The 26,039-nt window shown below is 37.6% G+C and overlaps 1 long non-coding RNA gene across 1 annotated transcript; it reads left to right on the top strand.

The window, feature by feature from the left end:
* Positions 1–6,072: 6,072 nt before the first annotated feature.
* LOC113949053 lies at positions 6,073–26,038 on the top strand. The gene is made up of 3 exons (XR_003528322.1): positions 6,073–6,196; positions 24,957–25,049; positions 25,917–26,038. It is a non-coding gene; the product is annotated as an uncharacterized LOC113949053 (long non-coding RNA).
* Position 26,039: the final 1 nt, after the last annotated feature.

The following is a 26,039-nucleotide window of genomic DNA, read 5'->3' on the forward strand; positions in this document are numbered from 1 at the left end:
GTCTCTACCTTGCTCTGTTGCTTTCTGCAAAACCAGGGAAAGTGTCTTGTGTGAGTGCCCAGCCCCAGAGCACTCAGCGACAAGGTGTTTGCCAGCAACAAAGCAGGGAACTGAGCAGATATGGTGTCACATTTGCAAAGTATTTGCCAAATAGAGGAGGGGAAGAGGCAGAAATGGTAAAAAAATACAAATCTTCACTCTTTTTGTTAGCTTCTGGGTATGTCTGAAGTAATCAGAAGGAAATGAATTTTCAAGTTGACAGTTTTTCCTTTAAAATGCCCTGTGCATTAGTGCTGAATGTGAATAGCATTATCTTTCTTTCTTTTTTTTTTTTTTTTCAAAGAGAAATATCTATTAATAGATCTCTGTAACAACAATTGCTTACCGGTTTATGCTTATGGCTTATCACAAAACTATTCAGTAGGACTTGTGGTAAAAACTGTGAAGTTTATATAATTGCAACCACAGGCAAAGCTTTGCTTCAGGGTCTGCTACACTATCAAACTCTGCAAGAGCAAAAAATAATGATGTAAATCCAATAACTTGTTCTAAGGGGTTGGGTGAGCTTATTTGACCCAACAAGGCTCTCGCTTTGACAAGCAGAACAGCCTTGAATCAGAGCTGCTTCTGATTAATGCAGAGCTCTCACTGGTCTATATTGTAATTATCTTTTGATCTTAGTCATGTATTTTCAGTGGGATGTGATAATTACATTAAAATTAAATATTTTATCTCTTTTTTTCCATGTGTTATCTGCAGTTATATTTGTGCAAGTGTTCCAGTGTAACATCATGGAAAATTACCACAGTGACAGAACAGCAAACATCCCGTATTATTACCTTGTGCCATGGGATTTCAAGTAAGCTAGAACTCTTTACAGTTTAGGAGAGCTGCCAGTCCCCCTGAAATTACCATTTTAATTGAATTGATCATAAACACTTTGCTCTGCCTCTAATACTAGACTGAGAAGATTAAATCTATTTAGCCATAGTTTGGGGAAAGGGTGACCTTTCATCCAGTTTTGCTATAACTGAAATGTTACTAATTTTTCTGACTGGAGCTTGATGCAAGGAAATGTGATGTGAAATTGTATATTAGAAATTATTCTTTTTTTAAACATGTAAAGGTAGTCAATAAAACCACATTTATGTATTTTTCTCACTTTTATAATTTTTATATTAATCTGAAATTATAATTTATTTTAAATTTATCACTTCAGAATTTTTTATTACGAGTATTGGGAAAATACAAATGGCCGATACACGTGCACTGAAAATCAACTTACTTCTAAAGGAATAAAGTGCCATGTCCTAAAATAGCAAGTGTCTTCTGGCCTCAAAATTTCCAGAGCCAATTTTTTTTTTTCTCTGAATTCTTTTGTCTTAAAATTGCCAGCAGCCTAAACATTATGTAAGACGTTTTTGTCCTGCTGGCATTCCCATCTCCTTTTGCTGTGCTCTTTGCTGCCTGTGGTCTTTGTCAGCCCAAGCACATTGGAGAGCCCGAGCTGTTCCCTTCAACCCAATTAACCCCAGACCATTACAGCCAAGTTTGGTGTCATACTTGCGACTTTTTATTCTTGTGTTATTTCAATAAGCATCTTGATTCCAGCGTTTTCCTCGTATTGGTTCTCTCAGATAATAGTCATTACAACAACTAGCTTCCAAATCTCTTCCCTTTTGAGCTTGACCTATTGCAGAAAGGTAAAGAAATTCTGTATTTTTTACCTACCATTTTAATAAGTTTAATCTAATAGTCTTTTACTCGAGTGGAAAGACAATCATAGTTAAAATGTACAGTGTGATTCTGACATCTCTTTTCAGCATCCTTCTAAGTGCAAACCTATTAGAGGCTTAAGCAATTGGAAAAAGGAAAAAAAAAAAAAAGCTTTGCTACCTCAAAAGCTTTCTTAGGGTGGTTGATTTCACAGGTATGCCTGCAAACAAAGATATTGTGATCTGACAATTCCAGGGTAGTTTTCTCTTTGCTCCTTTAAATGGCAATCCGGTACTGTGTGACTATTTTTTTTCATTTAAAAACATTTATGAGGGAAAATACAGCTCTTCAAAGATTTTTAGTGTTGACAGAAGTGTTTAAGAGGAGCAAAGCATCCATAAAAATATCTGAGTTCTTCCAATTCAAGTACTGTGCTCCCCTTCTTTTAAAATTTTCTTTCTTACGAAACACAATGCAAGTCAGCAATTCTTCGTTGACATTGAAGCTTAGGCTATAACTTGCACTGTATGGGCATCATAATTGAGATTATTCATGTGCTGTAGCGAGCTCTCTTCTCAGACTGGAGTTCAGACAAAGACTAAATACAACCCTCCTTACTCAACAAAACACAGTGTAGAGATCTAAGGAGGAACAGAGTGTATCAGGCATGTCAATCCCATCACTCCTCAAATATTTCTTCTGCTCTGAAGAGTTCTGAAACCAGCAAGAGGTTTCAGAACTGTGTGGTGACTTTATAGATGCACATGAGGGAAACTTTCCTTCTGGGAAACAATCCTTATGGGTACAAAGCTGTCAAAATGGATTTCCATCAAGGCATCAAGCCTGTGCAGGGCTAAGAGTTGGACTCGATGATCCTTGTGGGTCCCTTCCAACTCAGCTTATTCTGTGATTCTCTGAAGTAATTAAGTATTATGTTTCAAATGAGCAGATTGTAGAAGAGAGGGTTAAGTGTGTCTTCCAAAAAGTTATACAATATCTGGAAAAAATTATTGGATGAGTTCCCTCTGATTGTTAATCGCATTCACTATTAAGACATAATTTCCTTTCCTTTCTCATTTGCTCTATGCTTCAAGGTAAAAGATGGAACATGGGACTGTGACAAATTCTCTTCTGGGATCTACATAGTGGGGTTTGTCTTTGATCATCCTTTTCTCCTGCCCTTGGAGACCAAATTCACATGGCAAATGCACAGGATTGTGGGGCTCAGAAGTGCTGTGCTGATCAGAGAGAATTTCCCTGAAAGGTCCGTGTTCTGCATTTATTGAAACATTAAAAAGTGGAGTTCAGGCTGTTTGGGGCTTGTAGCAGGTGTAGCTCTGTGTCTTGTCCTGGAGGCTGAGTCTGGCATGGGTTGAAAGGTAAGATGGCCTCGAGTTTGGAAGTGACCTGCGCTGTTGAGTCATATGAGACACTTAGGGGATTTTCCCCCCTTTTTTGTGTTTACTGCCATGAACCAGTGTCTAATATGAGAGTTCCCAGTATTTTTGAAGGCTGTACTTTCCTGATATCTGTTCACAGTGTCTGCTAGGGGATTAAGGCTACAGTGGGCATAAATTTCAAATAGATTTCTGTTAGAGAAGCCAATCCTGTCAATCAAGAAGTTGATACTGGACATTGAGGACCCCAGCTTAGAGATATGGGGTCTCCCTAAAGCAAAGTCTGTGTCAGGCTGTGCTGGGTCAACAGCAGAGAAAAGCAGTAGTGAGCTGTGTGCAGTAGAGATAAAATGAAAATAGGGCTCTCCTGCAGTACCATTAGCTTACTGAAATTGCTGTTTGCTAGGTTCCTTGGAGCTGCTAAATTTATCCTATTTTCTGCAAGGTGTGTTAACACTCTTTGAGAGCTGTGCTGTCATGGAAGAGCCCAGAGGGATGGTGGTGGGTGAAATACAGAAATAGGAGGGGGAAATGTGGGGGTAACTAGAGATGGACATCTTCTGTTCATGGTCATGGACAATATAGGTTTTCTTCTACTATAAAGTGACCTGAAGATGTACTAATTTTTATCTTGGAGGCTTCTTGTGTAATTGAGTGAACAAGGGTATATTTGGGAAAAACAGGACTTTGTTTTCAGCTGCAAACATGCCCTGTGGGATTTTCATCACTTCCCTGAGGCAGTGCTCTTCCATAACTTTTTTTTTTTTATTATTTTTGACCAGGGTAGAGGAAGGAAAAGAAGACCTGAGGATTTTTATTAGACTTTTATAAAATGTATTTTATCTGAGCAATGAGACTTTGTATTCACTGAAGCTTGTGGGTGCTATCGTAATGAAAATAAAACCTCTAGTCTCATTTGTAGTAGTCAAAAAGTAGATGGTACTTTAATTTTTTCAGTTTGATTCTAAAAAGGCCCAATAATTGAATAGGCTTTGTTGTACAGAAAACAACTACTAATACCTCTTGTGATTGATTTCTTTTTCATTTTCCATCTTTTTCTCTCCACAGATTTCTAATTTTTTTCCCTTCCCTTCCTTTGAGGCTTGGAATGGCAATGTTTTTCCAAGAGGAATGGCCCTTATGATCATGAATATCACTTTTCAATACAGTTCAGATAGGTCCTCAAATGTAAAAGCTTTTTATTTTGAGAGTGGAAGAAGTAAGTTGTTGAAAATAGCCTATATTTTGTCTGAAAAAAGGGCATGCACACATGAACTAACTTGCCTTTTCTTCCAAAAAAACCAATTCATATTAATACATTAAGAAACTTCTTAGGCCTAAGCATCACAGGGATACATTTGCTTTTCAATGCACGTGTCACTCCCTGATCCAATTATTACTGAAAGTTTCAGAGGCAAAACTAATTAGCAGTTTGCCACAGTACTCCTGGCTCCTGGAGTTCTAGTAATGACTTGATTTTTTGTAGAACTGAGCTTATTACACACAATAGACAAGACTGGACAAAACAACTTACTTGGTGCAGTTCCTGAAAACTTATTACTATTATCAGCAACTTCTCTGCAACTGCAGAGCTGACAGATGTTAGGTCTTAAGGACAGGATGTAGGATTCAGTTTATACCTTATTGTGCAGGAAAATGGTCTTACATTTTTCACCCATCTTCAGCAATTATCATACTACCAAAAAGCATGATGGACGTATTTCAGGTTAGAGAAAAATTAGCAATGAGAAGTCTGCACTTGAAGGACAGGTAGTGTTAAAATTTAATTTTCAGTCTGTCAGCTTAGTTCTGCGGGGGAGTGTTTAGCTCTTAATATGTTAAGAGAAATATCATTACAATTTTTTTCTCTGTAGTTTCACAATAGTCTCGTGTATGGGTTTAGTAGTTTTCTCTAGCTAAATAATGGAGTTTCCCACTTTCGAATATATATCAGTATCTGATATTTTTTTCCCCTAGGTCAAAAAAACAGTATAATTTGCCCAGTACTTTTATTTTACAGAATTTTTTGTTGCCCTGCAGCAAAGCTGAAAGTTCCACATCTGTGGAATTCAACCCTCTTCCAACTCTCTTCACCCTTGGAGAGGTTTTTACCTCTTCAAAATATCATGTTTTTCCCGAGACACGAGGACTTTTGGATGTGTGAGCCATCAGTTACTACTTGCCTTGTCCTGCACATTGTCCTGGAAGTATTGGAGACAGGCTCTGTATCTGAGGTGTAGCAGTGATCAAAGCTGTGAGCAGAAACCATAAGAGCAGTATGAAACTAGGAGCAGAAGACCAACAAGTCTCAAGGAAGAAGCAAATATTCTTCATTCACCTCCCCTTACTGAGGGTTCCCTGTTCAGATTCTTCCAAACACGCAGCTTTCTAGGCAACCATCTAACTAATATCATCAAACACCTTTGGGAATTGAATACCTCTGATGTTCAGATGGGAATGGAATCCTTTGTAGAAGCGATACAGAGGGAATAATTTACACAAGACATTTTACTTTCCTGGTTTTGTGACATTGACCTTGTTTTCCTGGGTATATTCAGTCACAATTAAGAGTTTTCTTTTTCCAAACTGTAAATGATTATTTGCAAAATACTGAAGCTGGGTCAATTGTGGGTGAATATTTTCAAAAGAAAAGAAAAGACAAAAGTGTTACAGCATAAGGATGATTTTTCTGCAAAGGTAAGAACTGTTTCTCACACATCTATTTGCAACCTATAGTAGAAAGGATCATTTGAAAAAAGGAATTCCTTAGAAAACCTTGGGGGAAAATACTCTGATTAGTCATCTTAATATTAAATGTAGGCTGTTTCAGGCATTTTATACCAGATATGCAAATCCCATTGTACTGACTATTACAAAATAGATCCACATTTGCTGAGGTTCTAACTCAATTTTCTGAATGGACATGATGCTTAAAAATTGCCTCTTTCCAAAGAATATCCACTTAGGCTTCTCTGAGGAGTCTCTGTTCTGCATTTGACCATGCTGAGCCCTGAAACTCTGATCCACAGCAGGAACTGGACATTTATTTAGAGGAATTGGTCTTCAGTCTTTGGGACTATAAGGTATGTGCTGCATAAAAGTATTGCAAAATGTTTGTAACCCCACAAAACATCCAAACACATTCAGTACGTACAAATAAATGAAAAAAAATGCAAGAAAATAAAAATAATAAGCACTTTTACTTTGGCTAAATCTTTTGAGTCTAGATATAGCATGTTGTTAAGTGCTTATGCGAAGTGTTATTTTTTAGGGCTCTATACAATAATCCAGAACTACAATATGTTATTTTTTCAGTGGCTCAGTGAGAAATAACAATACACCATAGAAGTATGATGATAGCTGTACATTATTCCTTCTTTCATTGTATTAATTATATCCATCAAAAGTGGTTATCAGTAAGTCCATTGCCTGATACGAGTAGCAGAATGAATTTGGAATAGCAAATGGATCTGTGGTTTACAAATTGAATCAATACAGGTATATCCTAAGAAACCCCAATCTATTATGTCTCAACTAGTGCAAACTGTTGTGTACTTTGTGTTCATCACTTATATGGAACACAGTATTTCATTTTCACATCACTTTGGTGGTGCACAGGTGTGTTTCAGCTAAAACAGGACAACAGATGGTTGTGTAGGTGTGGGATTACAATTTTCTCCATGGTAATACTTTGAACTTTTACTGCCCTAGTACTTTTCTTGGTGCTAAATATAGTGACACTCACATGTGATTTAATCACTTAAAGATAATCCTCTAGTGCCTTTGTTTTATGTTGCACTGTGTCTCATAAGATCTGATGATGATCCAGAAGGGCAGAGGTCTGCTTGCAGACATCACAATTGCTGCCTATGTGGAGATGTCTCAGATGCTCCACAGCTCCTAAAATCACATTGGATCCCTATCTTCAGACAATTTGAATCCTGTCCCAGAAGCATGCACACCCCCCCCACACACAGATACTTGCTCTCACACCCTGGAGGTTGAGACCATACAGTTAATTTTGAAAAGTGCAGATTTAAATATTTCATTATGATTTACTCTTTAGTGTCTGGAATTAATTAACTATTTTTATTAGAATTATTAATTATTAGAAATCACCATTATTGCATACAAGCTTTAACATTATTTTGCAGTTTATTAACCCTGGTGTGCTGTTCTTGTGCACATGAGCTTTGCACAACAGCAGCTACTGGGGAAAGATAAAAGAAACCTTATAATCTCTTTCTGCTGTTACCTTAACAAGCCTGTCAGAACCTCTTTGCAGAGTAAAATCCACTAGTCCATGTCCTGACACCTTTCAGGGATTCTTATTTCAGCATCCTGTCCTGGGCATATGAACCTAATTTTCCAGTTCAACTACCTTAAGCTAAATTTTTTGAAGATGATGATAAAATATAGAGAAGGAGTATCCTCAAACTCAGTTAGGAGATTAGCTATCTTTCATGTTTTGTTTCTGTGACGCTGCTATAATTCTCTAGGATTCTTTGGGTCCTGGCCTGTCAGAGTATTGCTGCTTTAATAGGCTTGAACTAAAAGCCTTTCCAGCACCCAAGCGTGGTGTCCCAAATACTGATTTTGGTCTTTACAGTAGTAACCTGTCTTCCATTTTCACATCCTCTTGTGACATTTTTCACTCATTTTCTCACAGAATTTGTAACTCCAGTAGTGGCAGTATTCCTAACAATTCTGATTCTAAAAAAAAGCTAAATAAATAGACCTACTTATCTTTGTCCTCTGATATCTGATTCTTGCAGAATTTTCTGGCTCTCTTCTCTTCTGATGGTTGCAGAGGTGGATTATGAGCTGTGTGAGACGTGCTCTGACAAGTGCTGCCATCTTGCAGGGCTGTGCTCTGTTAGTATAAAGTGTTTTGGACAGGAGTCTTTGCAAATTGGTTATTTAATCTTAAAGCAGATATTAATGCATATTTTATATGCACTTAATGTTTGTAAGGCATCCCTATAAACAGCTGTGGTAATGCCAAATTTGCAATGGGAAAGGACTCTGTTGTAGTGCCTCTGTCATAGAGACTGACTGATAAAATCCATCAACTTCCATTGACATGTCTCCAGTGATGCTAAACCTTAGGTTTACTTTTCCATACATCATGCTTTTATTTGTCTTTTATGCTTGACAGGAATTTACATTAGCCATACATGCATTCCTCATTTATTCTCACCTTTCATGGGAATGTTGTTCTAAGCAGGGACACCTTCCACTTGACTACTGAACTTTTCAGTTTTGAAATAAAAAATAGATCACTAGGATGATCAGATGTATCTAACATAAAACTTTTTTGAAAAACATGTGAAGGCTGACACGAACAAAAAGTAATTATAAACTTCCTTGATTATAATTTGAAGTCACTAGGACGTGTCTACCTAATCATTTTTTGGGGTGGTGCTGGAACCAAAGCAAATCATCATCATCATAGCTGTGGAGAGCAGACAGCAGTAGCAGTAAGTCTTGCTTACATTTTGGAAGCAGGCATTCCACACATTGAGTTGTATCTAACCCCCTCCAGCACGTGTCAAAAGTGATATTCATCACTCTTCCATAAAAGGCCTAAAGTGACTTAATCAGCTGAAGTTTCTCTCCGTTTTAACTGCCTGTTCCTATTTGAGGCAAGGAGAGCCTGTCTGTTGCTTCACAGAGGCGTTGTATGTCTTTGTTAAATAGATACTCAGCTTTCCTGTTCACTGCATCTCCTTTTACATCCTATCATCCCCTTGCTCCCTCCTGACTCTCAGTAAATAAAATAAGCTGAGACCAGACAAAGCTGATAAGCTGCAGCCAGGCAGGGAGGGATGGAAGCTGTCTTTGGAGTCATGAACTGGGCTTCCCACTGATGTGACAGCACTGAAGACAGTCAGACAGAAAAAGAGATCAAATACTGAGCTTTTGAGGCCCCTTGCTTCACAAATATACAAAAGTGCTGATATGTTACCTGGAAGTAAAAGACAAGTCAACAATAAAAAGATAAAGTAAGAATTAAGGAGAGGAGGGATTGATGGACATTGCAGTAGCTCATCTTACATGTATTTTTAATGCTGGTTTAAAGTGCGGATGGGAACTAAAGAATTGCAGGCATATGTGTGTTGTGTGCCCAGTAAAAGGAATGGCATAAATTATGCAGGACATGTCATCCTGTTGCCAAATATTTAACACCATTCCTACACAAAAGAGACAGCTCAGGGGATCCTTATTTAAACATCAGTAATCAAATCCTTTTCTCATCATAGCAATCTCTTTTGCATAATTTGTGCCTGCCACATCTAGAACTTGCACAGAAACGAATTCACAAAGAGGTGGTCTGGTGCTGGTTGGCAAAACTTAGTGCTTCAATGACAATTCGTGCTGTACCATAACTGTGTGAGTAAAAATAAGTCTATCTGGATGCCCCCTTGCTGACTATAATTGTTGTCTACATCTGTACATTTTACAGTGACTTATGATTATTTTTTGTCCTGGGATTGTGAAAGAAAGTCTTTGCCTCAGAAAATTACCCATTCTGACTCAAAAAGAAAAATGTCGGAAATGCAAATATTTTCTGCAAATTGAAAGTCACCCAGAGCTCCCCATATCTCTTCTGAAAGTAATGCTTTCAGGAGAAACTGGCTGATCTGCCTAATGGGTACAAATTGTTCCTGTCTGAAATGAATTTTATTTAAAATTCAGTATCTTTCAAAATTTATGGTTACTAGTCTGTAGGGGTTTCTTTGCTTCTGTAAAATGCACAAAGAGAAATAACTCAGTGCAGTGTGTCCTCATAGGAGTTATTCATTATTTTATGATGGAATCATAGAATCATTTGTATTGGAAAGGACCTTAAAGACCATATGGTTCCAACACCCTGCCAGGAGCAGGGACACCTTCCACTAGACCAGGTTGCTCCAAGCTCTGTTCAACCTGGCCTTGAACACTTCCAGAGTTGGAGTATCCACAGCTTCTCTAGGTAAACTGTTCCAGTGCCTCACCACCCTCACAGTGAAGAACTACTTCTTCATATCCAGTCTAAACCTGCCCTCTCTCAGTTTAAAGTCATTACCCCTTGTCCCATCTCTCCACACTCTGCACCTCTCTTGTAGCCCCTTTAGGTAATGGAAGGAGCCATAGTCTCCAATGGAAGTCTCCTCAGAGCCTTCTCTTCTGCAGGTGCAACACCCCCAGCTCTCCCAGCCTGTCTCCATGGTAGAGGGGCTCCAGCTCTCTGAGCATTTTTGAGGCCTCCTCTGGACCTGGTCCAGCAGATCCATGTCCTTCTTATGTTGAGGATCCCAGAACTGGACTCAAGGTGGACTCTCACAAGAGCAGAATAGAAAGGGAGAATCACCTTCCTCAACCTGCTGGTCACGTTTTTTTTTGGTGCAGTTCAAGACTTGTTTGGCTTTCTGGGCTGTGAAAGCACATTGCTGGGTCATGTTGAAACTGCTTGTCAGTCAGTGTCCCCAACTCCTTCTCCTCAGAGCTGCTCTCTACCATTCTCCACCCAGCCTTTATTTATATTTTTTAGTTCTTAGTTCTATTTTATCCTGGTTTCATTTTGATTTCCTAAGAGGTTGTACTGTGATGACCCCCCTGTGTTTTGCCTGAGTGCATTTGGGTGCTGATAACTTAATAAGCATGGGAGAAGAAAAAAAGAATAAAGAACAGCAGTGAAAACCTTAGGCAGCCAGCAGCTTTGATAGAAGCAGATGAAGTTTCAGTGGGAATTACAAATGAGGAGATAGAGCAGAATTTCTAATAAAGATGTGCAACGCAGTGCAAGTAGCTGAACTTCCACCTACATATTTCAAACTTACATCCACAGTGCTTGAAATTCCATAATGTTAATGCTGACCTTTAGTATGCAAGAACATTAGAGGAGGGAAGATGTGTCTTGCTGTATTGTGAGAGCACAAAACTTAAAACAGAGTTTGAGAGTATGATTAGGAACTAATTAATCTCCCCATAAAGTCTATCTACTGTGTGTTTGATATATGACTTATAGGATTGTATTCCAAAGTTAAACCACTACAAACTTTTAATGTGTTGTTATGCAATTTTGTTAAAATTTGGAATAGAAATAACTGAGATTACAATGGGAGTGTATTGGTAAAGAGTATGAAGTACTTTTATGTGTCTTGCAGATTTTTAAAACTATAAGTTCTGGACAGGAGAGAAGTAGCCTACACAAAAAAGCAACTCAAGGTCTGAAAACATTACCGGAGGCAAAAAAGTAGTCAAATCTAGACTTTCATATCTGAGTGTTTTAGTGGAGGGTTTCCAGTTACTTGAAAAGCACAGGCTCTCAGTGGACTTTGTGTTGGTTGCTGATACATTACAGAGAATATATTGCTGTATATTTTACTGAGCATTGTCCAGTGTTTAGAGAATATATACCATTAGGATAAATTCAGAGCAATCTTTATCCAGGATACAGCCTTCTGGCTTCTGACCATTCTGCTTCAAGGATTGCCTGAGTCAATGACAGCAACAGCAAATTGATGAAGACTCTGTCTGTCTTTAATTTGAATAAATATTTTTTGTTCTTTTCAAGATTTTCACCTTCTAATCACTAGTAACTCACGGGCATTTTAAAATTTAAAAGTTATTCCAATTTTCTTTTCCATTTTTACTTTCAGGCCTCATGTCACTTTGCTTTCCTTCCCTGTCCTGTATCTCTATCCTTGGCTAGATGCCCCACTTGTTTTCTTTTCTGAAGGGCAGGTGTATATATATAAATGAAATGCTCTTTTTCAGCTTTGAAGAAATTGGCTTTGCATCAGTGACTAGACCTCTTCTCTCCCTTTCTGTCACTTCTCCCATCTTCTCCTTCCCATACTGTGATTGACATATTACTCCTTCTTGTCTGCTTTCTGCACCTCATTCTTCATGGCTGTTTTTCCTTGCTCTCATTATTTCCCATTCTTTGCTTAAGTCTTTCATTCTTTTCCTTTTCGTTCTATTCATTTTGACAACTTTACTCTTGCCTTGCCATAATTCTGCATTTACTTAGTTCACTTTGTATTTGATAAAGAAGAATCAAGCCTGTTAAATCTCATTTGCTAATACATTGCCTCTAATTTGCTGCAGAAGCAGTGACTGCTGCTGTTTCCCCCAGAACTGTCCCCTTTTATCCATCTCCTCTGCTGTGCTTACAGCCCTGGACGTTTAGGCTGGTGGTTGCACAAAAGCCTGTGAATGAGGTGGACACCTTGACACCTTGACTCTTGGTACCTTGGTGATGAAGAGCCAGATTAACCATTTTACTGAATTACCAGCTGTGTAAAAATCTGAAAAACTGTAGTTTGAGGAGTAGCCTTTCCTACCATCAGACATTCCGGGCTTACTCGAGATTTATTCACATTTTAGCTATAAGGCACCATGTATGACAAAGCTGCATTGAAAGCAAGCCAGGCAAATCAGGGGAGCTCTCTGAGATCCAGCAGAATGGCTTAAAACCCAAGAAACACGCAACTTTTTCAAGGACTTTTTCTTGTCCTGCATTCAATTGAAAATTTGATCCAGTCAGATGGGATCATTTTGGATGTGCAGCTTGCAATGACAATACAGCACAGGTGACTGTCCTCCATTGGCAATGACAAAATGTCAGCAGTGGCTGTCCTTCAGTGGCAAAAGCAGAGATAAAGCTCCTGATTTGCACATTATCTCTTAATGTAACCTGAAGTATGTCCAGTGATTTCTGGAATACTTTATCTTTCTTTGTTCAGGGACAGAAAGTATTACAGGATGAAGCCTGAGCTCCAACTGTGCAATAGAATAGCTTTGGCTTATTGGTAATGAGAGTAGAATTAAGTGCATTCTATCTAGTGGGTGTGAAATTACCTCATTTCGTGTGACACTATTGCATTTTCTAGAGACTGTAAGAGAAGGTCTTGTTGAGAGGGACTATGAAAATAGAAATGATCAATAGATGGTTTCTTGAAACAAATAAATTTGGTTTCTATGTGAGAAATACCCAGCACATCACAGCACCAATGAAGTGTAAGTTATACTGCTCCTTAGCTTGAAACTAAACTGATAATTATTTGTAATGTGTGATTGATAGAAGTTTGAAGACTGAAGGTGAATGGAGAGTTGTCATTTTAATCACCACACATTTTCCTTCAGTTCTTACTTTCAACAGTGAACCTTTAGCTCTTTCAATACTTCCTAGCATCTCTCCTTTCGCTTTTTGTTTAAATACTTATGTGTGGGATTGGATAAAATAACTTCCCCAGTCATATGTTGGCTTAATTCACATGGCAAGTGACTCAGGGTGATCTTGAGCTCACCTGAAACAACCAAACAAACAATAAAGCAGATTGTAACAATCTCTACTTTTATAAAGAGATTTAGTCATACTGAGTTACAAATTTAATGATGTTTCCACTCAATTTTCCCTCTAAAATATTACCTTTTTCTATATCTATACCCTACTACGGTGACAAAGATCACGTTAAGAATGAACAGCATATTGTCTTTCTACGAGATTTGCTTGTTAAGTCATGAGTAAGTGTTGTAAAATAGGAGAAAAATCTGTGCTGAAGTCTTGATCAGTGTGGAAATTAACCCCTATATAAATAGAATGTTGTAGAAGCTCTGGAAATGAGCTCCTGATGCTGTCTTGGTTGCCTAAACACAAGGATATGCTACTATCAGAAGGGGAACAGATAAGGCCTGATATTTGCAGAACTCTTACACAGCCAAACAGTACTTCCCTCAAATGGTACGAGACCTTTTTCCTCTCTGTTATCAGCTCTCCATATGATAAAATTGTACAATTGGCTTTCAAAATCATTGTGTGCTTAAATCTCTGCTATTTTAATTTATCTTATGACTTCTGCATTTTTCAGTTACAGTGAAGTCACTTTCCATCTTTTCCTGTCCTTTGCAGAGTGTAAAAATACTTTTTTTTCTAGTGGAAGATGAGATTACCTACTGTGAATCTACTCAGCAGATAAACCCTTAAAAAAATAGAAATATTAGTGGGCTGATGATGAAGATTTGAGCTCTTTGCTACATTTCTTACCTACACAAAATCACCCTTTTTTTAGATTCAGTTCACGATCAATTTACATGTGAATGTGCAAGGTAACTTTGTTTTTTACCTCTCATGCACTGTGCAGGAATGAAAGTTCTTGTGACAAAAAAAAAAAAAAAAAAATGTTTTCTAGAAAGACTTCTTCCCTGCCTTCCTTTTCTTCTGTCACTAGGTACTGCCATAATCAGTAATGAGAAATAACTTCAGGACTGAAGTGCATTGATAATTTAAGGGGATATTTGTGAGTGGCCCTCCTTCTGTTCTTATTTGTGGTCTCTGCTCACATGCTCTGGACCTTCCACTGCCTGTGTTTTCAGTGCTGGTTTACTCACAGATGCTCATCTGTATTAGGAGACCACCAACAGCTCCTGTTACAATGTAAGGCATCAGGACTCAAAAGACTTGCAAAATAGGAGGGAACAGGAGAATCATTCTCTTTTCTGAACAATGCAATATTTTTTCATAGGTAAATGCTGTGCTGTCCTCCCAAATGCTGTAGCAATTTAAAGAAAGCCATTGGTAGCTGGTGTAGTCGAGCAATCTCATATGTAAGTACAGAGAAATTATCTGCACTTGAAGAGAAGCTGCAAGTCCTTAAAGTAAGTGAGATTGGTCATCACCTTTCCACAACCACTCTGTTGAAGAAAAAAATGGAAGTGTGCAAGTGGATTGGTATCCATGGGTTTTTTTGTTGTGTTCTGACTCTAACAATTTTCTGAAGAGGTATTTCTACCATTTGGACAAATAAGTATCTATTCCTCAGCCTGTCATGCTTAGTTTTGAAATTATGTATTATTGCTGACTTGCCTGGGAGCATGAGCAGCAGAAGTATTAAATTCTACTTAATTATGTGCATACATACATATTGCACATTTCACCCCGAACCTGGGCATGTATCAGCCATCAGAAAAGGCAAGAATATCTGTTTATCACAGACAGCACTGAGGCAAAAGTGCCTGTTAAATAAAATGAGTCACTGATTTTAAAGAGTCTGCTGTGGCCCTGCCTTTCTTTGAACTTGGGTATTTTTTTATCCTGGTTCTATTTCCTCATTACACAGATGGTCTCAATTACTTTGACTTTCTGAATAGTGCTTAATGCAGTGAGATTTCTGGGACCTGTGGCCATAACTTGCACTCTGCAATCACTTTTTCACCAGAAACACATCAGAAATCTGAAATATCGTGCTGAATTCCTTTTGAAAAGATATTGCACGTTTAGCTAATACACCAATTATTTTGTATTTAGAAAACAACCCCAAAAACTCCAACCCATAAGATACTGATGAATAGAATGGCCACAGGTGTTTGATGACCTGTGTACTTCCACATTAGCAAGATGCTCTACCAAGGACACATGGAGGGAAGGACTCCTGGATGTTTTGGGGCATGTTGCTAAGGAAACCTGTGCTTTTGATAAAATATGCTGGGTTTGTATTTGGAGAGTTTGTCTTTTCACAGTCAGCACTGCAAAAAGGGAAGCAGAAGCCCTAAATAGATGTTTTAAAAATTTACATATATGTGTCAGGGACCCCTGGTGCCTGAAGGACCAGCCACTCACATTTGTGACAGGTTGTGCTCTTTTGGTGGCCAAGCCCACAACTCATATTCTCACTGCATGTGTGCAAAATCTGTTCTGAGTTTACAAAGAGGAAGAAGAGATATTGAATTTTGAGATAAAAGTGCTTGTAGGATTTAATCTGACCTTCCATTTAACTCCAGATTAAATCATGGAATCGTAGAATGACCTGGATTGGAAGGGACCTTAAAGATCATTTTGTTCCAACTCCTCTGCCATGGGCAGGGACACCTTCCACTAGACCAGGTTGCTCAGAGCCCCATCCAACCCGGCCCATCCAACCACACTTTCAGAGATGAGGCGGACACAGCTTCTCTGGGCAACCTGTTCCTGTGCCTCAGCACCCTCACAGTTTGCCTCAGACTCAGGTGTTTGCCTCAGACTTAATTTGTTGAGAATATTTTCCCCTGCTCTTGTTTTCTCACAGTGAGAGTGCTGTTCACAGCACGTGTGTAAATGTTGAAGCTCAACGAACTCCCAACGAACTCACAGTTTTCTCTGTGAAGATTAGAAACATAAAGAATCTACCAAAAATTCTCTGAAGACCATGAATAGAAGATGTGCAAAAATGGATGTTCTAAGGCAAAGTACCTTCAATCACACAGCACCTTGTAGCTCTTATCATATTATGGCTTATACTTGACTGCCAGTGTCTTGGCTGGCATATTTGGGGTTGAAATTCCTCCTCTAGAGTTACATAGCTAAGGTGCAAAAATGAGCCATGGCTAAGGTATGTGCAGCAGTTGGATTCTTTCTCTAAAAACTGTATGTTTTTTTGAGGCAGCACAGCTTCAAATCACAGCAAAGACCTTTTATTATAGTACATCTGTGAACAGGATGTTAAATGTTTGACATGTTTATTAAAAAAAACTAACACAGCACATTATCCATCTGCTGTGATTACTGTATAGGTAGGCAGCTGGGACTTTGAATGTAAAAATCTATGGGCTTCTGTACAGCCCATCACTGCTGCTGCCAAAAGCTCTCAATAATATATCTTCACAGTGAGACTTCTACTGTACTTCAAGGTGTTGTTGGTATTTCCCTCCTTCCTAATTAAAAGGAACGATTTGACATCTTGGCCTGAACCAGTTTGGTAAAGTTACTTGTGTCTATCAAATTTGCTATGTGCTCTGGAATATAAATTATCTTGAAGATTCATAGCTCATGAGCTTATTTGAGCAGGAAAACTGTACCTGACTTTCAGGATTGGGAGTGAATTTTAGCTGATGACAATTTTGGCTGCTGGTTCAGCCAAGGCTTTTTCTTTGGTGACCTTTGAGACTGAGCTTTCTTAATCTCTAGAAGTATTAAATGTCAGAATAAAACTGCTCACTAGAAGTATCAATTGCCTTAGCCTGCCCAGTGTTGGTTCTTCAGAAAGTGGATAAGAGCTGAACTCCATCACTTGCCCTGCCCAGTTACTGCTTTTATCTGTCATACTAGATGTTTTCTCTTGATTCTTTGTCTTCAGAATTTTGTTATAAAGCACAACCCAGAAATGAAAATGTTCCATCTCAAGGGTATTGTCTATAGTTTAGGTTTTGTTTGCATTAAGTACTGTGTTGTTGCATTCTAACTGCACACTAAAACTGCTTGTTGAAGTAGCAAACTAACACTGCACGAACCCTTTGCAACTAACTCCTATTGCATCCAACTGGTGTTATGCAATACCGAAGGTTCAAGTAAAAAACATCCAAAATTCTCAGGTTTAACATAGCTACAGCAGAAGTAAAAGGCAAAAGCTGCAAGAGGATTAATGAGATTACTTATTTAGTAGTCCAGAACACAAAGAATATTCCTCAGACTATCATCCATCATTTCTGTTGCCTCAGGCAAAGAGGACACTTCAAGCTTGCTTCTAGTTTTACTGAGTATATTCAGTTTCCTGTGTAGCGTAAGATCATTACTTGTTTCATTAATTCATTGTGACTAAAAAGTAAAAATCATAAAAAATTCAAACTTTGTTTTCAGCTGCAGGATTGCATCTCATAGCAGTTGAACTGTCACTCAAATAATTTTTCTGTGCTTTTTTGGTCTTGTTCATATACAGTTACAAAAAAAGTCGGTATTTTCTCCTAATTTGTATCTGCAACTTTTTCATTATCTTCAAATACTGTTACTTTTTCTTTGATCTTTCCTGGAGAAAAATGTTCTCCTATGATTTTTTTTTTTGATCAGTATTTATCTTCACTCTTTCTCCTTCCTGTAATTAAATTCTGTAAAAGATGAAAATATTGACAGCAAAGTTAGGCTAAATTATAGTATCCCCATGGTGGTGTTCCCTAACAGTTTTAACTTCATATTTCTCTTGGTTACACAACAGTAAATTAGATAGATGCTCTTTGTCACAACAAATTTTGCACGTGAGATCCCAAGACAGTCACATAGTGGTGAGTACTTGCAGTCAGTGTGGTGGGAAAATTCGTTGGGAAAATCCAGTGGAGAGCGGGGTGTGAATCAGACTTAAAAGTTTTTCATTTCAAACCTACATCACAGCTCTTTTACAGCAGAGTAATAGAACTAAATAGTGAAATGTTTGCTCTGAGTTGTTTTTAATTGTTGCTATTGGGTTTTTTTACTGTTACACAAAAGGAGTTCTGCATACAGACTCACAGCTTAATGATTTTCTCCCTTAGCTGCTACAATACTAGTCTATACAATGCTTATTAAAATGCTACATCATACTCCAGAGCCCTTTATTAAAGCAGAGTCTTAATTTTTCAGAGATTCTTATAAAGTTATCTGTCTTTCCTCTGAAAATATTAAAGTAAGTTCATGACATTGCTCTAATCAAAGAACAATTATTATGTGCTCAAATGGAAAAACCAATGTATCTTTAAAAGTAAACTAACATAAAGTATTTGTAGATTCTGCAAGTCAATTTGAGCTGAAAATTAGATTGGTAAAGAGTCATGTTAGGAAATATAAAGCAATGAAACTGCAATCCTATCTACTGAGCTCCCTAAATATTTACTTACTTTACTTCATAGAAATTTTTTGTTAGAAATTATGATGGAATGCTTTCAGTGCAATTTCTCAAGGGTCTTAGCATTAAAAGTAGAGTCTTTGTCTCTTTGATGAATTACAGGAAGTGGTCCATTTTGTCTGCAGAATTCTAATGCCTCTTTCTGTAAGAGTAGATGAAAATAGGGATGGGATGAAAATGAGCTGGTTGACACTATTAAAGAGGGAAAAGCTGGGTTTGGAAACCACCTTTTAGATATTCAACCAAAACACTTGCTGGTTCTAACATGGTTGTTCAGAATTTATTTCTCTCTGTATAATTTTGAAGAAGTCCACCTACTGCTCTGGATGTCTTTTCATAACAGTAGTGATACAATGAATTCTTAGTAAAATTAAAAGATCAGTTTGATAGATACTTACCTTCCTACAAACCTTCCTTTCTGCTCCTTCCGCCCGTGGAATGAAACATTTAATAGTAGCTGATATAATTGGCTCCAATGAGAGGACTTAGACTGCATTTAAAATTCATTCAAACCTCGCACAATTGAAAAGCTGTCTAGAATATTTGCAAAATTGCTTTTGTGACATATCTAAAGTGATTTGGTGGATTAGCACATCATAAAACACTCTGGCTTCAGAAAGGACCCACTTCTAATCTGTGCATTCACAAATAATTTACATCTTTTGGACTTGGAAAATTCTTGTGTTATTGTGTATAAATTAGAATATATGTTTATACATGCTTATACAGTTATATAGAAGATTGTTGAATTTTTAAAGACTGTTGCAGTTTGTGATTTTTCCTCTCACTGTCTTATGGGGACATTCTGTGGAACTGGTAGACTGTCAAAATGATCCCTGAATTTGATTGTACATGACAATATAATTTTTTCATTATGTTGTCCCTCCTCACATCTGAGTCTCTATAACTGATTTGAAAATGAATTCTCATCTCATTTCCTGGACAGTGCAGCTGAAGTACTGTAAAAGGGTGGTGAGAGATCACAGAATGGGTGGGTGGCACACTTGGCATCTGTCATACTCTTGGTAGACATTACTCTGTTCCACCCGTTAGATGTACTCTTGTTTTAAAATTCACCATGCTAACAGTAAAAAAGTAGCATTATATATCACAAGAAATTAATGCCTTAGGTGGAGGAGGATGCTTTCATAACTAAAATAATGTAGACACTGCACACGTGATATCTTATTAGTAGTCTTTGGTCCAATTTACCTTCTCCTTTAGCAGTTACAGGTTTTTTCAGCTTTTCACTGGTTCTGTATAACAATAATTCTGAGGCTAAACATGTGCAACTGAGATTATTTAAACTGATATATCAATGTGAGACCAAAGTCTGACCTTAAGTTAACTTACGTTACACACTATCTTCATATTGCTCTAGATGATCTTGTCCGATTCTGATATTTGCTTCAGGAGTATCATTATCACAGAATCACAGAATCATAGAAAGGCTTGAATTCGAAGGGACCTTGAAGGTAATCTAGTTCTAAGCACCCTGTCATGGGCAGGGATGCCACCCACTGTATCATGCTGCTCAGAGCTGCATTCAGCCTGTCCTTGAACACTTGCAGGGATTATCTGTTGTATCTACTATTCCTTGTCCTTCCAACTTAATTGTTGTAACTTCCTCATGGGTTTTGGGGTTTGTTTGTTTGTTTGTTTGTTTTTCAAATTTAATGGATAGACAATTAGCGATTAGTGGAAATAGTTTAAACCAGCCTTCAGCTATTTCAGTAAGCATCTCTCCTATTCTGTTTAGATCAAAACCTCGAATAAAAATCCATGCACGGGGAACATTAAGGTTGGTTTCCTATACTGCATTTACCAAATATGTGAGAAAGGCATATGAAAAAGCTTTCAAGTTTTGCTGTGCTGACAGCTGCTTGCAGAGGAGGTCAGAGCCTTTCAGCGATCTGCCACTCTGCAATAACTGTTCAAAGCGCCGCAAAGGCTGCCAGTTGAACATCCATTTAGCAGTAACTGTTAGTCTTCTCCTTGCTCCACTGAACTCAGTAAAAAAACATTCTTTAATGGAATAGGAGCAGGCTATGACCTCAATACCCAAATCAAAAATTGATCTTTTACTGCCTTTTTTCGCAGTCTGTTGCTTTAGATGATATCTATATATATACCTTAATAAAATCTCTATCTTAGTGTACAATTCAGACCTTCAGCTGAAGAGCTGAATAAGAATTGGAACTCAGCGTGCTTTAAGATTCTGGTGGTTTGGAATACTTGTTTCTCATATGTGCAGGCTTCCACAGTGTATTTCTGCTGTGAGAAATCCAAGTGCATTATTCCTTTGATGTGTCCGACCCTTTACTCTGCCTTGTGTTGTGCAGTAAGGCCCAGGGTGAGACAGCCCGGTGCAGTGTAGAAACGTCAAGCAACCTCATTCTGCAATTCAGGCCAAGAAGTCCTGTGGTATTTATAGCAGATGTTAACCCCCTGGCCTCCTGGCCTCTCTTCACCGTGGAGTTGCATGAAATGGGTTGTGCTCTCTGGAACACTTCACGCCAGCTGAGGGAGCTGCCTCTTCAGACAAAGGGATGGGACAAAGGGAGCAGTATTCAGGCAGGCTGTGCTCTGTGTAGTGCAGATCCTCACTGTGTATTCAGTTGAGTTAAATCTTCTAACTGCACTCAGATGTGGAAAGGCGTTAAGTGATACAAGGCATTTGAGCAAGAGCAACACGAAGGATTAGCTATCTGAAGCCTTTGGGGCTGTCTTTGACTCCTTTGGCTTGGCTTTTGTAATTTCGCTTTTAAATCTTAATTGTGCAAGGGTGATAAATCCAGATAAATCCAGGTGATAATCCGAGTTTTAAAAGACCTGCTTTGACATCACTTGCATGACAGCCTAATCCAAAATACAGCAGCAGTTCTTTGTAATCTTAATGGTAAATGTTGACTTTATCCAAGCAAACAATTACACATCCTCTTTTAGACTTAACAGAAGATTGCTACAAATGAAAAGCCAGTGACCTTAAAGTTTAATATTCTGAGAATATATAAATGGCTGCCTCTATTTTGGTGTGATTTCTGTATATGAAAACAACTACACTCAATCTCTTTTGTTACCTCTAGTAAATGATGACTGATAGCCCTTACATGTATTATATGGCATTTCTCACTATCGTTACATAAATTGCCCCAACTTTTTTTGTGCAATCATTGATTTCTGACTCCTTCCTTGTTAAACACTGCTGAGGGCAATCTGTCAAGGACTTACATGACAGTGATGGGACTTTACAGCGGTGAACTGACATAATTCTTCTAATATTCCACCAGCTAAATATCCGTCTAGTCTTTTTTATTGCAGCAAGATCATTTCAGAGAACCGATTTTCACCTGAGTATGGAACTTGTACAATTTAAGGAGGACTAAACTCAAAACACAATCAAGTTCAGTATTGTTCATCCTTAAGCTTTCCCTAGAGAAGGGTAAAATCAAGCTATTTGGGTTGTTGGAGAGCGGGGGCAGTTAGCAGTTGGTGTTCTGAAAGACTCCAAATAGAGAAAAAAGCACCCTGTAATGGAATTAGAATGTGGATATTCAGACCTAAACTTAAGGCCCATTTCTGGCTAAAAAAAGGACTAACATTTCTGCAGATGAGACTCAAATCCTACTCCTCAAGGTTTTGGAGGGTCTTCCTTGGAAATGTAATCAGTTTTATCCTATTATGGTACCTCTGAACACATGTACATCATATTGTTTGTGTGTTTGGTTCTGTTCTTACAGCAACTGGACTTGTTGGATAGCTGTAAAATATAGGCCAGAATTCTTCTGGTTTCAGTGCAGAAAACATTGAAATATTTCAATCTTCTTTAGAAACAGAGATCCTTCCACTTTAGGAATTGCTGACATCTTGAAATTAGTTTTCTTAGCAAGCAAAGAAAAATTTTTAGATATTAAAAAGACATAGAAAAAAAATCCTTGGTAATATAAGAATAAAATTGCAATGGGAGCGAACCTGTTGTTTAAAGCTAGCATGTCTGCTTTGAATTAGCATTTTAAAACAATGGATTTCATTTCAAACTTCTTATTGAAAAAATTTATAATTTACGTTGTGGTTCACGGATTTTTTTGTGCAGAAGTTTTTCACACAAAGCATTTCCAGTTGCTTTACTGGATACTGAAAAGCAACAGAATATGAGCCCTGATTCCATTTAAGCAGGGAGCCTAGGGTGTCTGCATGTGTATAATTTTAGACATATAAATGGATATGTGCAGGTAGGCACTGTGGTACAGCCTTCTTCATCTAGTGTGAAGGACATACGGCTTTGGAACTTCATTCCACAAATATACCCTCACTTAAAAGAAACTAATTTGAGCCCTTTCCCTTAAATTAAATACTAATGAGCAAGCCTGAAGCCTGTGTGATTCATCATTCACACACCAGCCAGACTGTACCTAAGAGAGAATAATTAAAGTAGATTATTACGGTAAGATTGTAACTTGACGTATTAACAGATTGTTTTGGAAAGGGAAGAATATGAAATTTTATAATTCTCTGACAAATTTTATCGGTGGCAAAGAGTTTAATGGAGGCAGACAGTAACACAAATGTACTACATTTTTATGACAGCATTTATATCAGGGTTATATTTTTTCTTTTGACTTCTAACCCAAACATTTTCTGCTTTATTCCAATGATAGTTCATGAGAATTATCTTTTGTAACAGAAGTACAAGACTACCCATAGATCATTGATTTTATTTCAAAATTAATAACAGTCTCCTTGTTCAGTGCTTTTCCTCTGCACAATGCAAAAAAGAAAAAAAAAAAAAGAATTAAAATATTACTTGTGTTTAATTTTTTTGTAACTGAAGGGAAAACAGGCAACAAATTCCCATTTAAAAGTGGTTATCACAAACAGAGAAGCAATAATTATTTTTCATGACTTCTTGACCTATTTAATCAAGTCCCTATTGCTGGAGAAAAGATCTCATTTTTGACTCACACTTTATTTATCTCTTATGTCTTTATCTGGTGATTAATGTTAAATATGCGCTTATTCCTCCTTAGAGAAATGCAATATTGATTTTATTCACAGGATAATTTAATTTCCATCAGTATTTTAACTTCAATAGAATCAGAACTTTTCCTGAGGAATAGAAAGAAATGCTACTTAAAGGAAATTAAGTTTTGCTCTTGATGAATTGAGAAGTACCACACATTAATTCATGGCAGAATTAACTGAAATATCATAATTCCATGATCAGAATTTAAATTCATGCCAGAATTTAGAATAAGTTGTAGTAATTAATGTATTACAACTAGATGTCTTTTAAAAATTGTGGGAAAATGCTTCAGCTAATCTTAAAATGTAAGAAAGAGGTTGTAGAGGAATAATATGTCGTTTGGTAACTTTTTAATAAAAAACTTCAAGTTTTTTAATTCCTAAATTTCAACAGTAATTATTTCATTTAGTTGATGATTTTTTGGATGGATTCTTGTAGATAATTAATTAAGGGGCTGCTACAAGGATAGGAGAGCATAACACAGGTGGGATAATGGACAGTGTTAAATGCTGGCGTTGATGATGCAGCTTTCACAGGCAATGAGATGATGCACGGTGGTCTATGCAGCCTGATAAATTTTGACCATCTGATAGTAATAGAAATGGAGTTTCCTGCCACAGAAGAGGAAGAACGTGGTGTGAGAGACTTGCATTGTTGGAGCACATCTCTGGAATTATAATTCTTCTTAAGTAAGAAATTTTTACAAGTGCAGTTCATATAGCTTTTTTTTTTTTTTCTTCCCTATTGTAGCACAAAAAAGATTCATTCTACCCCAATAGTCTTATCCTGGAAGGAATATCCCCTATTGGTCCAATCTCTCTAAATTTTAAATGCCCAGGTTGTAATTTCTACATATTTTTTGATAAGAACCTTCTAATCTGGATAGAAAATCATAAACAATACACACAAAACTGGTGTTCTGCTGCCGGGTAACTCATCATGCTGTCTCAGTCTGTGGAGCCACACAGTTTTGAAAGAGGTAAAAACTCAGGGGAAATCTGAATTGGAAAAGTTACATAATTTTGTAAAAAGGGAAAAACCTGCTTGTTTTGTAAAAACTTTTCAAAACCTCTGGTCATGTATAGTGCAAATTAAGCAACTTTCTACAAGACAGAGGGAAGGGAACCAATTTTTACTTTCATACTCCAAAGATTCTGTGCCTGTAGATTAAAATGTGATTGATTTCTTTAATATTTCATTTGCCAGTATATTTGACAGACATGCCCAGATTCACCTGTCTCCTTGAACGTCTTATTGCATGAGCACTTATCAGCAATTGCCCTCAGTAAAATGTATCAGGTATGCCTGTTAATATTTTGACAGTTAATAAGTCCTCAGTTGATTGAGGGACTAGAAGTGTTTGTTCATGCTTGCAGATTAATAATAGTTTAAGTCCGTCATCTAAAAAAAAAGAAGGAATCCTCCACTCCCTGGTTTATTCCAACCTGCAAACATAATTCACTCTTTGGTGTGTGGTAGTTTTGAAGTTTTATTTTAAAGAGTGAGTGCGAAGAGTGTTTAGGGTAGTGACTCCAGGCTTTGGAAAGTGCTGCAAAGGTTTAATAACTGAATCGATTTAACCTAAGTTTAGCACCTGGTTCTGATTCAGATTGTAGCTGCACACACTGCTGCAGTGCAGTGTTTGGAGAGGTGAGAGCTCTATGTGTTGGACACTTGCATCCTGTGTGTGATTCCTGGGATGGTTTGCACATACATGCTTGCCTGTGGCACAGATCACTGTTGTAATTCATTATTGCTTGTTAAAGGAGACTCATGACCTGTAAACATCAATATTAAAGGCTACCTGGAAAATTAGGTACTGTCTTGAGTAAGAGGGGCTTGCCTCTATTCCAGGAGGTGTTATATGAGGAAAAGCTATTGCTAGATTTTTGTTTATCTCTTGACAAAAAATACAGGATTTTATACAACTCTGTTTTCAGCAAAAGTTGTGAAGCAGAGAGCCAGAGAAGAGTGGTCTTTTAAAGCAGAGACAGTTTCTAGCCTGTTAGCAGGAGATCTATAGAAGTTTAGGCCTACCTACTCCTGACAGTTGTTTGTAACAAACAGCTTCTATCAGCCTACTTGTGTCAGGGAATATCAGTATAGAGCTTTCAAAAGTTTTACCTGCCTATGTATGTATTTAATTCATCTTTCAATTTCATATAGGCACTCTGCAAATATAGAGATAAATGGAAAAGAAGTAACAGCTTGACCAGACCCAACATCTGTGTCCATGACCTCCTTGCCACAGAGGATCAGCACTGTCTGGGCTGAGGTGGACATCTCTTC

The sequence above is a fragment of the Corapipo altera genome, unplaced genomic scaffold (assembly GCF_003945725.1).
Source record: "Corapipo altera isolate COAL_440 unplaced genomic scaffold, ASM394572v1 113, whole genome shotgun sequence".
NCBI lineage: Eukaryota > Metazoa > Chordata > Aves > Passeriformes > Pipridae > Corapipo > Corapipo altera.